At 35.6% G+C, this 14,212-nt stretch overlaps 1 long non-coding RNA gene across 1 annotated transcript; it reads left to right on the top strand.

Annotated features, from left to right (window-relative positions):
- Positions 1–1,452: 1,452 nt before the first annotated feature.
- Positions 1,453–2,163, top strand: LOC148697073 (uncharacterized). The gene is made up of 2 exons (XR_015962113.1): positions 1,453–1,932; positions 2,026–2,163. It is a non-coding gene; the product is annotated as an uncharacterized LOC148697073 (long non-coding RNA).
- The last annotated feature ends 12,049 nt before the right edge of the window (positions 2,164–14,212 follow it).

Below are 14,212 nucleotides of genomic sequence, written 5' to 3'. Positions count from 1 at the left end.
CCACTCTCTTACTTTCTTAATGTAGATGATATTGTTAGTTTTTTAAAAAATAATATTAAAGTGAAATAGTAGAGATGAATCACTCTATTTTTCTTTTTTCTTTTTTAAATATTTGATGTTAGTTAGGAACATGGGCGTTGAAAAAAGATGCAATAGCTTTGAAGAAAAGTAGTATTACGTATGTTAGTAGGGGGAAGGGTATTTAGTCCTGGTTTGGGATTGATGTGATTTTAAAAAAAAATGGGTATGAAAAAAAGTTGGGAGGGTTTTTGGTGTTTGATAAACTCTCAAAATCAGCTTTATTTCAAAGTTTTGGATGGAAAAAAACTAAAAATGGGAAGCTACAAAAAGCAGCTTTAGAAAGCAACTTATTTGTGAAAACATGGAGCTACAGTATTTTTATTAATGAAATTTTCAAATTGCCAACATTGCCCTCCTTTCTCTCTGCCTTTTCTCTTTCGCATGCCCTCCTTTTACAAAACACTCAGAGATTCTCGCACGTCTTCTTTTCCTCTGTTCCCTGCCTCTACACCTCTTCCTCCTCCTCCTTTTCTTCTCTCTCCGTTGGTCTCAGCGCCACAGACACCGCCGTCGCCTTCCCTCTTTCTCTCGCCGTCGTCTTTGCTCATTCCTTTGGTAAGCTTCTCTTGTCTAAAATTTTGTTATTGATTTGTGTGGATTTTTAAATTTGGGGATAGGGAGAGTGAGAGGGGTGGGAAGAGTGAAGGGATGGGTGTATGGGTGTCGGGAAAAAAACTGGGGATGGAGAAAACAGTTGGGGAAAAAGTTAGGGTTTATGGAGGAAACAAGAAAATTTGAGAGAGAAGTAAGAAAATTTGATTACTTCTCTATTCATTTTCCTTGACAGATCTTGATGCATGTTAAGCGTGAGAAGTGATAATGTATGTTTGTTCCCTGAATCTTGTTTTGGATTAAAGAGTTATTTGTGTTTTTGTTGTGCTTGGTTGGGGAGAAAGTGGAGGAAATTTTGGAATTGTTACGATTGGTATTGGATTTGAGTGTATCGCTTCTTTTCTGATACAAGGTTGAAACCCTCATCCATGCACTTGAGAAAATTGCCAAGTTCAAGATTTCCCTACTGATTTGTGCAGATTTGAACTATGTGCCTCAAAGGTTAGCCTTCTATTGTTAGTGATGAAGTAGCGATGAGTTGAGTTTTGCATGTTAATAAAAGTGAGAGGGAGAATAGAAGTGATGCAATACAAGTATCTTGTGTTTGGTTGCAGAGTTTTGTAGAAGGATAAAAAGGTGAATGAAAAATGAAATTATATGTTTTTAGTAAAGGTGTATATCGGGTTCAGGTTATGTGTTGATAACTGCAATTTAGGAGATGTTAGAATCATCCAATAAGCTTGAATTTGTTGGTTTTCTCTGATGAATATTTTGATATGAGTTTTATGGTAGGCATCTTACAATCCCTTTGGTAATTGCTGCGTTTTTGTTCACTTCTGGTGTAGCAGAAGGTTTAGCTGTTTAATTGTTCTGTGATTGTTGGTACGCAGAAGGTTTAGATTAATGGGATATGTATTGGTTGTTAGATGTTGCAGCTTATCTCACTGTGTCGATTAGTCCATGGTGCATGATTGTCTTGGCCATCTTACCTTACCCTATTGGCTCTTGGATTTTCACTGGACGGTATACTTCGTTGTGGGTATTCATTTTATGCTTTCATTTTCACTGGCTCTTGGATTTTCATTGGACGGTATACTTTGTTGTCTTGGTCATCTTACCTTACCCTACTGAGTCTTATGCTTTTATTCATTTTCTTTTAATAAAATGAGAATTAGTTTGCCTACTATACCTGTATCTTTTCATCTGGGTTACCATTTGTTCTGTTTTCAGACAATGTTAAGCTCGGTATAACATGTGGAAAGTACTTCCGGGTGTCTTGCCTTAGCATCATTGATGCAGGTACTCCATAGTCTTCGTATCATTCTAAGCAATTTGTTTGCCGATTTGTGAAAAACTGATTTGGCTAACTTTGTCATTTGGTATTATCTTCAGGTGATTTGGATGTTATCAAGACGCTGCCTGGTGATCAGTGAAGGAGAGTAGGATGATACCTCTATGTTTAGTGTAGTGTTTTGTTTTGAGATTTGCCCTTTGTTTTCTTTGAATGAAATTCTCGATTTTCTTTGACAATGTTGTGTTGCTAAATTTCCAAATGCTTAGATTCTACTATATGTGTAAGGTGATCTTCGTTGTGACTTGATGCATGGCATTTTGAGATTCATTAAAGTTAATTTTGTTACATTAGATATCCTATTTGGGGTTTTTTCTTCGAACCTTGAACTGAAATGCTTACGCTAAGTAGTTGAGCAAAAAATAGCATAGTATGAAATGTTGGATAACTAGATAGGTTTCAATTTGGTGTCGGATTTCGCTTCTTTAAAAACCTTTTTTGTTCATAAGTGCTATTGAAGGGCTGGTTTGGTATTTATGTGCTTCGAAAAAAATAAAGTATATTTAGTAATTCACCTTTATTTGTTAAGAAAATTAAATTAACGGCACATCTATTATTATACTCTTTTTGGTCATTTTACACAGTCACATCTGTTTTAGATAAAAATTTACCAAACACTATAATATTGTTTTTTTTTTCTTTTCAAAAGCACTTTTACAAAAAAGTTTACCAAACACTCTGCTACTTTATTTTACAGCTGCTTATTCTCACAACATAGCAGATGCAGTTTTTTTTTAAAGCACATCAATACCAAATCAGCCCTTAGTAGGAGGAAGGTGAGAGTTTCAAACCAATACAATAATTTAGAAGAAATAAATAGAAACCTAAAACCATATTCATTAAAAGTTGAATCAACAGGTTCTAACATGCCAAATGTACTATATCATTCAATGCATATTGAAAGGTCATGAACCAAAGCAATAACAAAATCAGACAAGTTGACTATATTATTCTATCTTAGACCAAAAAGAAAAAGAAAAAAAAAAAAAAGAAGCTACATTAGTCTATTTGTTGAAAACATTGGCAATGTTGAAAATCTTGGCAAATTGATGAATGCCCACACAGATTTTTCAATACCCACAAATAGTAATGTAGACTTTGAAAATGAAGGAGATCATATTTTTCAAAGGGTGTAATTAATACGTTTGGAGTTGCTCTATAAATAGAGCGCTTCGACAGCTATCAAAATACACAGAGAAAAAAGGAAAGATCAATAACATCAATATCCATTCCTCCCTCTTTTAATTATCATCCCTTTGTGTTATAGTTACAGTGTGATATTTTACATCTGCTTCACTCTTATCATTAGTAAAGGTTATCTCTCTAACTTTTACATATTTATAACACGTTATCAGCATGACTCTCTAAAATCTAGCCATTTTCTCATTTCTCTTCGCCGAATGAAAGTAAAGAAAAAAAAAAGTTTCCTCTTAGGATTTTACTGTTCATCTTCTTCCTCTGTCTCAATTGCTGGACATACCCTCGTGAAGAACTGTTTGCACCATGCCTGCTTTTAGTTCTCAGCCTAACAGTTACATATATCTTTGATTTCTTGTTTGGTGTAGATCTTGATTACTAAGCCAGTGTTTATTTATGTTACTTTTACTGCAATCCAAGATGGTGTGGTACAATCGCCCATCTTGAACTGCAAATTTAATCTTACTACAATTCAAGATGGTGTGGTATCATCATCTATCTTGGACTGCAAATTTTAGGTGGAGTGGTATAATCGCCCACCTTACCCTACGTATTTAAATTTACCTACTGTTTAATTTCATTGCAATTTAGGTGATACGGTATAATCGACCACCCTGCTCTGCGTATTTAAATTTTCCTGTTACTTGAGTGTTACTTTAGGTGATACGGTATAATCACCCATCTTATGTTATGTTATTTCAATGAGAATGATGCGGTACAAACGCCCTCCTCATTCATCATGTAAATCTCGAGCCTGAAGTTTCAAATGCTTATCATTTTGGCCTGAAGATCAAAATGAAAAAATATTGTAAGAACAAGAAGTTCTAACACTACATACCTCCAAAATACATATGATTCCAAGTTTTTACACATCTTAGTTTTCTTTCAGAAAAGAAAATGGTAAACTTGGCAAAGCTTGATTTTGTTGCCTTGGACATTACTGGGAATAATTACCTTACCTAAGTAGTGGATACCAAAATCCATTTGGAGGTAGGGAATCTTGGGGAAACAATCAAGGAAGAGAACAATGCATCTTCTCAAGATCGGGCGAAGGCCTTGATCTTTATCCGTCGCCACCTTGATGAAGGACTAAAAGCCGAGTACCTAACAGTTGAAGATCCGTTAGCACTTTGGAAGGCTTTGGGAAACAGATACAATCACTAGAAAACAGTGATTCTTCCAAGAGCTCATTATGAGTGGACTCACCTAAGGATCCAGGATTTCAAGTCAGTGGCTGAGTACAATTCTGCGATGTTTAGAATTAGCTCCTAGATGAAACTCTGTGGGGAAACCATCACTGAGGAAGATATGCTGGAAAAGACTTTCAGCACCTTTCATGCCTCAAATGTGCTCTTGCAACACCAGGATAGGGAGCGATGTTTCACTGAATACAACCAGCTGATATATGTGCTCTTGGTTGCTGAATAAAACAATGAGCTCCTGATGAAGAATCATCAATCTCGACCTACTGGATCTGCACCATTCCTAACCTACTGGATTTGCACCATTCTCAGGAGTGAATGCTGCTTCCCTTGAAGTGAACGCCATATCTTCTAGTGGCAATAATTATAAACGAAGACCTGACCACAAGCGAGGACGGTGGAACGGGAAAGGCAAGAATCATGGTGTCCAGTTTCACAACTAGGTTCCAAGGCATAATTTAGGCATGAGCTTTAAAAATGTAAATCGCCACAAGGGCAAAGCTCATATAAACAATGCTCCCAGAAACTCTGAAGGAACCTACCATAGGTATGGTGGCAATGGGTACTGGGTGCGTACTTATCGTACCCCAAAACATCTGGTGGATCTATATCAAGCCTCCATCAAGGAAAAGGGTGTCGAGACCAATTTTCTCGACCAAGCTAAACCAATGGATATACCTGATCCAGTGTGTGAGTTATCAGGGCAGTTGAACATAACCCACCTAGATGTCTTAGATTTTATTGTGGAAAGGGGGAATAAAGCATACCGGTTCGACTAAATCGTTTATGTTTGATGTACTGAACTTGTAGTTCAAAACTAGCATTTCAAATTCAATAAAAGTGGTGTTTAAATTTCCTGTTATAACTTGCTTTTAACTATGATTCCCTTACTCAGAGAGTATGGATAAAAACTATGGTCATTCTCAAAACATGAGAAATGGTGGAGATATTTGTCTTGTAGACTGCACAACCATGCATGCAATACTTCGAGATTGAAAGTATTTCTTAAGATTGATGCTTACAAAAGTAAGGGTAACAATAATATCAGGCCTTCAGATGTAATTGAAGGCTCAGGGAAGGCCTAGATTATGTTACCAAATAGAACAATATTGTCCATACATAATGCGTTGTATGCTACTCGATCGACTCGAAATTTGTTGAGTTTTAAAGACATACATTTAAATGGATACCACATTAAAACGAAAAGTGCAGAAAATGTGGAATATCTATGCATTACCTCCAATGATACCCATAAGCGTATATTGGAGAAGTTGCATGGTTTGATAAGTGGATTGTATTATACATACATAAAGACAGTTGAATCACATATTGTCATGAACCATAAGTTCATTGATTCAAAAGTTTACATGCTTTGGTATGACCGTCTGGGTCATCCAAGATCTACCATGATGCGTAGAATCATTACCAATTCTAATGGACATCCATTATTGAGTAGACACATTGCTATCTCAAATGATAACCCTTGCAAGGCATGTTCTCAAGGGAAGTTGGTAATTAGACCATCACAATTAAAGGTTGATGCTGAATCCCTATCATTTCTGCAAAGAATTCAATGGGATATTTGTGGGCCTATTCAACTATCTTGTGGACCATTTCGATATTTTTATGGTTTTGGTTGATGCATCTACTCGATGGTCACATGTTTGTCTCTTGTCTACTCGGAATGTAGCTTTTGCGAGACTTCTTGCTCAGATAATTAAGTTGCGAGCACAGTTCCTAGATTACCCTATTAAGTCAATCCAACTTGACAACGCTGGTGAATTTATGTCTCAAACTTTTGATGATTACTGCATGACATTGGGCATTGATGTTGAGCACCCTGTTCCTCATATCCATAATCAAAATGGTTTAGCAGAAGCATTGATTAAGCGACTTCAGTTAATAGCTCACACTCTGCTCATAAAAACAAAATTGCCAGTTTCTACATGGGACATGCCATCTTACATGTTGCATCATTGGTTCGTTTAAGACCTATAGGTGACCACTAATACTCCTCAGTACAACTCGTGGTTGGACATCAGCCAAACATTTCACATTTACGAGTTTTTGGTTATGCTGTTTATGTATCTATTGCACCACCACAACGCACTAAGATGAGACCTCAGCGTAAACTAGGAATTTGTGTGGGTTTTGATTCACCATTTATCATTAGATATTTGGAACCTTTGACAAGTGATATGTTTACAGCTCGGTTTGCTGATTGTCACTTTGATGAGATAGTCTTCCCATCGTTAGGGGGAGAAGAGACTATTCCAGAAGAATGGCAAGAGCTAATATAGGTTGTTCCCACCTTATCTCATTTTGATTCTCGAAGCATTCAATGTGAAATTGAAGTAAAAAAGATCGTTCATCTTCAAAGTATTGCCAATCAAATGCTAGATGCATTTAATGATGTTATGAAAGTGACAAAATCACATATACCAGCTGCAAATGCACCTGCAAGAATTGATGTCCTTGTTGGACAAAATAAAGTGGTAGTGAATGATTAATCTGGTACACGCTTGAAGCGTGGTAGACCTCCAAGTTCAAAAGATTCAGCCCCTCGAAAGAGAAAGATAAGGGCATAACTGAATCCAAATGAAATCATTCAAGAAGAAAAAATGAATGACAAATCCATAATTTATGATTCTGTACTTTCAAAAAAAGAAAATGTCCTTGATGAGACACATGTACATGAAGAAACAGATGTACATGAAAGCAAAGAAATCTCCATAAATTATGCTTGTACTAATGAATTGTGGGATCGGAATGAAATAATCATCGACGACATGTTCGCATTCGTAGTAGCCAATGAAATCATATTAAGTGATGATCTTGAGCCCCACTCTATTGATGAATGCAAATAGAGGCAAGATTGGCCCAAGTGGAAAGATGCAATCTAGGCAAAATTAAATTCCTTAAAAAGGTGAAATGGTTTTGGACTAGTAGTCCAAAACCTACCTAGTATAAACCTCGTGGGTTACAAATGGGTATTTATAAGAAAGCGAAATGAGAAAAACGATATTGCAAGATATAAAGCACGACTCATTGCACAAGACTTTTCTCAAAGACTTGGAATTGATTATGAGGAGACATACTCTCCTATAATGGACGCAATTATGTTCCGTTATTTAAAAAGTTTAGTGGTTTTAGAAAAACTTGACATGCGACTTATGGATGTCATCACCACGTATCTATATGGAGAATTAGATACTGACATATATATATGAAAGTCCTAGAAGGACTTAAGTTGCCTAAAATAACTAACAAACCACGATGTATGCTCTTAATCAAATTAAGGTGATCATTGTATGAGCTGAAACAATCTGAACGAATGTGGTATAATCGTCTCAGTGAGTATTTGATCAAAGAAGGGTATACCAACAATGTCATTTTCCCTTGTGTGTTCATTAAGAAATCCAACTCTAGATTTGCTATAGTGGCAGTATATGTCGATGATATGAACCTAGTTAGAACCTCTGAAGAGCTTAATAAAACTGCTGAATATCTGAAAAGCGAATTTGAAATGAAAGACCTTGGAAAAACAAAATTGTGTCTCGGCCTGCAGATCAAGCATTGTGCTAGTGGAATTTTGGTCCACCAATTAGCTTACATTGAAAAAATCCTGAAGCGATTTGGCATGGACAAGGCTTATCCACTCAGCACGCCAATGGTCGTTCGTTCTCTGGACATTAAGAAAGATCCATTCCGTCCAAAAGAAGATGATGAACTAGTTCTTGGTCCAGAAGTACCATATTTGAGTGCAATAGGTGCTTTACTATATTTAGCACAATGTACTAGACCAGATATAGCCTTTTCAGTCAACTTGTTAGCAAGTTATAGCTCTGCTCCAACAATTCGTCATTGGAAGGGAGTCGAAGATGTATTGAGATATCTTCGTGGAACAACAGACGTGAGTCTCTTCTACTCAGAGAAATCCTCAAATGACCAGGTCCTTGTTAAATATGCAGATGCTGGTTTTCTCTCTGATCCGCATAAAGCCGCCTCACAAACTGGATATGTGTTCAAGAATGGAGATACAACAATCTTATGGCGCTCAACAAAGCAAACATTAGTTGCTACATCTTCAAATCATTCAGAAATACTTGCTTTACATGAAGCAAGTCGTGAATGTTCTTGGTTAAGATCAATGATCCATCATATTCGTAATTCATGTGGTCTACCTTTAAAGGCAGACACTTCAACTGTCATCCATGAAAACAATGCAGCCTGTGTTTCCCAAATGAAAGAAGGATTCATCAAGGGCGATAAGACTAAACACATATCTCCAAAGTTTTTCAGTGTACATGAGCTTCAGAAGGCTAAAGTTATTGAAGTCAAACAAATCCATTCCAATGAAAATCTGGCAAATTTGTTCACCAAATCTCTACTAAAGTGCACGTTTCAGAAGCTAGTGCAAAGTATCGGATTATGTCGACTTACCAATCAGATAAATTTTGAGAATGTGGAATTTGGGGGAGATATATATCGGGGGAGCATCCATGATACGTGCATGTTGTACTCTTTTTCCTTCGATTAGGATTTTTCCCACTGGGTTTTTCCTATCAAGGTTTTAACGAGGCAACATAAGCATACTTAACACTATATCAACAATCCAGATAAAGTTGTACTCTTTTTCCTTCGCTATGGTTTTTTTCCATTGGGTTTTTCCAAGCAAGGTTTTAACGAGACAACTAATGTTGATATGTGGGCATCCAAGGGGGAGTGTTGAAAACATTGGTAATGTTGAAAATGTTGGCAGATTAATGAATGTCCACACATATTTTTCAATAACCACACATAGTAATGTAGACTTTGGAAATGAAGGAGATCATATTTTTCAAAGGGTGTAATTAATATGTTTGGAGTTGCTCTATAAATAGAGCGCTCCAACTGCTATCAAAATACACAGAGAAAAAAGGAAAGATCAATAACATCAGTATCTATTACTCCCTCTTTTATTTGTCATTCCTTTGTGTTATAGTTACAGTGTGATATTTTACACCTGCTTTGCTCTTGTCATTAGTAAAGGTTATCTCTCTAACTTTTACTTATTTATAACACTATCCATATAGTTTGACAGTTTTTACTATTCCATTCTCCATCTTTTGCACTATGTGTCATCCACAATCTTACAACACACCATTATGGATGTTTGCATATCAGTGGTCAGTTGCCTCGCTAGTGGAAAAAAAATCATAGCAAAGAAAAAGAGTACAACTTTATTATCTTTGAAATAATATTGAATGTGTTTATGTTGTCTCGTTAAAACCTTGCTTAGCAAAACTCAATGAGAAAAAAATCCTAGTTGAAGGAAATAGAGTCCCTGATTTTTGCAATCTTCAATTTGACTGATTATTAAGTCAGCGTAATCCACCCTGCACTAGCTTCTGAAATGTAAACTTTGGTAGAGATTTAGTGATAGGTCTACTAGATTATTGATGAAACATACATGTCTAACTTCTATAACTTTAGTATTTTAAAACTCATATGTATTAAAAAATTTAGAGATAATATTTTTAATATTGTCGTCTTTGATACATAATTTCTTTATTTAAGCAATATAAACTACATTATCTTCATGAATTTTGTCATTGTTATGATTAATTCTTTTTTTTTTTTCATTTTATAATCAATTATTCTGTGAAAGAATTATTATAGTATACTATTTGATGCACAAATTAATTTGGGACTAATTAGATACATGGTTTTCGTGATAATAAGACAATTGGAAGATAGCTCCTGTGACAAATAAAAATAGAATTTAAACCATGTGGTGGAGTTCATTAACGAATTTAGCCCAAAAAATAATTTTAACGTTAAATGCAGAGATAAAAATATACTTCACGTTTGCTCCTTCTTCTTCCTCATCTGCTTTCTCTATTATTTATACTTTCACAAAGCCAGAAAAACTAGGAATATGGTGTGGAAGAACCTTTCGAAAGAAGGGACGGGTGCCAACAAGTCTAATTTGCAGCAGACTTTTTTTATTTTTGAAAGAATTTGCAGCAGACTTTGGGGGGAGATGACTTTGGAGGAGGTTTTGGTAAGAGCTGGGGTTGTGAGAGAAGATGCACAAGTGGCTTCAAAGCCTAATGATCCACGTTTTCTTTGGTGATTTGTCTCGTTTTGAAGATTCTGGCAATTTGGGATTCGAGTTTTAGCAACCGAATCGCGGTGTTGATGGGATGGGGAATTGAGTTTCTAAGAACAATAATCATCGGGTTCTTAGAAACTCGATTTGGAACCCAATGATCATTGTTCTTAGATCAAATCAGCATTAGCAGCAATATCAACCTGCCAGAGTCGAAAAAACATGCAGGCTAAATTGTCAACAGATGCCATAGCAGCAATATCAACAGATGCCACAACAGCAACCTATGACTTACAACACTTCGTAGCTACCTATGCGACCAAATGTTCAGTTGGGTAGTCCTGGAATGAGGGTAGGATTAGGGATGGGCTCAAAAAACCAAAAACTGAAAAAAAAATTAAACCAAACTCGAAAAAAACTGAACAAAAAAAAAAAAGCACCGAACTAAGAAAATCGAACTGAATCGAAATTGGTTGGTTCAATTTCGATTTTGGTGGTCCGGAAATCAAATTGAACCAAATCAAACCGATATATATATTATTAATTATTTAATATATATTAATGATGAAATCATATACAAATGTTTATATATATTATTAATCATTGTCATTACACATTTTTGCTTAAATCGTCAATCCATGCAAATTTTCTTCTGATCACTTTGTAATAAACCTTAAGTAATGTGAACCGTGTTGAGAATTGTGAGAGTTTTGAACATTTGCATTAACAAATGTATGTCGGGTCCATCTGTGTTTGCTTACCAAAAGCCACAGGCTGAATTATCCGAGTTGTAGAAAATATATAGCAGGTTTTCAGCATCATACCAAGAAACATGCAGGCTGAATTGTCAGAGTCGAAAAAAAAAACCAAAATCGAACTGAAACCAAATCAATAAAAAAGAAATCAAAATTAAACCGAACCGAATAAAAAATTCAGTTTGGTTTTGGTTGTGGCAAAAAACCGAACCAATGGGAACCAAATCCACCCCTAGGTGGGATGATGTGAACTGGTGATCCAGGTATGAACGGCGATGTGGTTCTGAGTTCACGGATGGGAATGCTTGGGCCTAGGACTTGTAGGACCAGAGAGACAAAAAAGAAAATAATATTTTTACCCTTGCATTTAACGAAAAAAATGATTTTTGGACTAAATTTGCTAACAGCTTAAACCATGAGGGTTTAAATCTTAATTATTTTTACCACGAGAACTATCTTCGAATTACCTTATCACCACGAGAACCATTAATGACCATTAATTTGACAAGAGTAGCAAACACATATAATATATTTTATTGCACAATATAGTTTATCTGATTGGAGTAGTTTGAGAACTTCCCTCGAGGATGAGCGATGGCGGCTACAGCTATGAGTTAGTATCTGGGACATTTGTTTAGGGTTTTTCTATTGTTGTTTGTCTTTTGCTTTTGGGCTTAAGTTTGTGTGGATCTTCCATTTTATTTTGGGTTGTAGCTCTCTTATTGCTTGGGATTTTTTACTCTTTTATTAGAGCATTCCCACCGTTGGGTTTGGCTCGGGGGACAGGCTCCAAAACAAGGGCCCAAGGGTCGGTGGCGTCGCTCCAGCGTGGGCTAACCCGATGGAAGGGGGAGGCCCGAGTTCCGGGCCCGTGGGGGATTGCCAGCCCGAGAGCCCGAGGTGGGCATGACGTCAGGCTGACGCTAGGGTGGCGTCAGCGCAATATTTTATTTTTTTTGGGTCAGGCGGGTGCACCCCACCCGTGCGTGGGGGCGCGTCGTCGACACAAAAATAAAAAAAAAAAGAATCTGTCAGTTACCGTTGGGAAGCCACGTGGCTTCCCACGGTGCGTTAGATCTTAACGGTCACTTAATGTGGACCGTTCGATCTCAACGGTAAAAAAAAAAAAATTAAGTTAGATTTAATATCCACCGTTCGATCTGAGATGAACGGTGGATATTAAAATGCTTTATAAATTAAAAAATGAATGAAAATATAGTTTTAAAAATCTGAAAAGTTACCGTTGTGACACGTGGCACAATCTGGAGTGTTGGAATTCAAATTTTTTCATATCCAACAGCAGAGATTAATTAATTGAATAAAAATTAAAAAAAAATTGTAAAAAATTCAAAAAAATATCTGAAAAATCTGAAAAAAATTGTAAAAAAAATTGTTTTTACTTTTCTATAAATACCTTCTCATTATCATCTACCTTACACAACAATTTCATATTTTCTCAACTACTTTCAATCACATTCCTTTCTTTGTCTCAAAGTTTGAATCCATTTTTTTTCAACAAAATGACCACTGGTGCAGGTACGAATTGGTCGCTTATTGAAGATGTTGCGTTGTGTACTAGCTGGGTTGAAGTTACTCATAGTTCGCTTACGGGTAATGAGATGCAGTTGCGAGAAATGTGGAATCTTATTCATACCAATTTTCTTGAGAAAATTGGTGGGAAAAGAACCAAAGAATCGATGTCCAGTCGTTGGAAATTACTTAGCCAATCGTTTAGTACGTGGAGAGACGCCTTGGCACAAGCTAGTAGTAATATTCGAAGTGGGGAAAATTACTCGGATCAGGTAACAATATATTATTTATTTGATACCCAAATTTACATTATAATTATTTGTTTGTATTATTTATTTGTTACGTACATAATTTATTATTTATTGTTTGTATTATTTATTTGTTACGTACAAAATTTATTATTTATTGTTTGTATTATTTATTTGTTACGTACAAAATTTATTATTTATTGTTTGTATTATTTATTTGTTACCGTCATAATTTATTATTTATTGTTTGTATTATTTATTTGTTATTTATTATTTATTATTTGTATTATTTATTTGTTACCTACATAATTTATTATTTATGGTTTGTATTATTTATTTGTTACCGACTTACATTATAATTATGTTGTTTGTATTATTTATTTGTTACTTATTTTCATTATAATTATTTATTTGTATTATTTATTTGTTACTTATTTTTATTGTGTAGGAACTTCAAGCACAAGCTTGGTACGCTGCCAAAACCAAAAGCAAAAATAAATCATTCAACCGGTGGGAATGTTGGAATATTCTCAAAGATTGTCCTAAATTTAGAGTTGTGCCAGTCGGTCCAGAAGTGCACATGAATAGCACCCCTCTACACTCTACACCCGATCATGTTCATGAAGATGATGCAGAAGAAGTGCCCAAAACGCCCCTCCCTGAACAAGCGTCGGGTCCTCAAAGATTGTGAACAGATTATGACACGTGGCGCGACGTGATTGGTTAATAATCTTATCAGAAATCCATCACCAATAATTGTATTATTTTGTATTATTTAATAATACTTCGGATAATGACACGTGGCGTAATAAGAACGATTAAAAATCTTATCCGATATTACAATTAAAATTATTTTGTATTATTTTATAAATAAATAAAATACTAATATTTTATTGCCTATTGCCAGGGCTATTGAAGTGTAACGGTAGAGATGCAAATTCTATTGTCAGGGCTATTTACTGTTCATTAAGTGCAGTTACTGTTCATTAGGTGGATTGAATAGTGCATTGCCAGGGGGGAGGGCTCCAACGCTGGAGTTGCTCTTAAGGATTCTGTGTTTTGTTTGGACTTGGCCAGTTATCACATTTGTAATTTCCTCTTTATCTTTAGAGAGTTGTCATTTGTACTCTAAAAATCTCATTTTTCACTTCAAACTTTATATTTAGATAAAAATACATTAAAAAAGAATACAGAAGAATGAA

The sequence above is a fragment of the Pyrus communis genome, chromosome 5, assembly GCF_041283825.1.
Source record: "Pyrus communis isolate YQ-2024b chromosome 5, ASM4128382v1, whole genome shotgun sequence".
Taxonomy (NCBI): Eukaryota; Viridiplantae; Streptophyta; class Magnoliopsida; order Rosales; family Rosaceae; genus Pyrus; species Pyrus communis.
The sequence above is the reverse complement of the archived record's forward strand: the minus strand, read 5'-3'. Positions and strand labels throughout refer to the sequence as shown.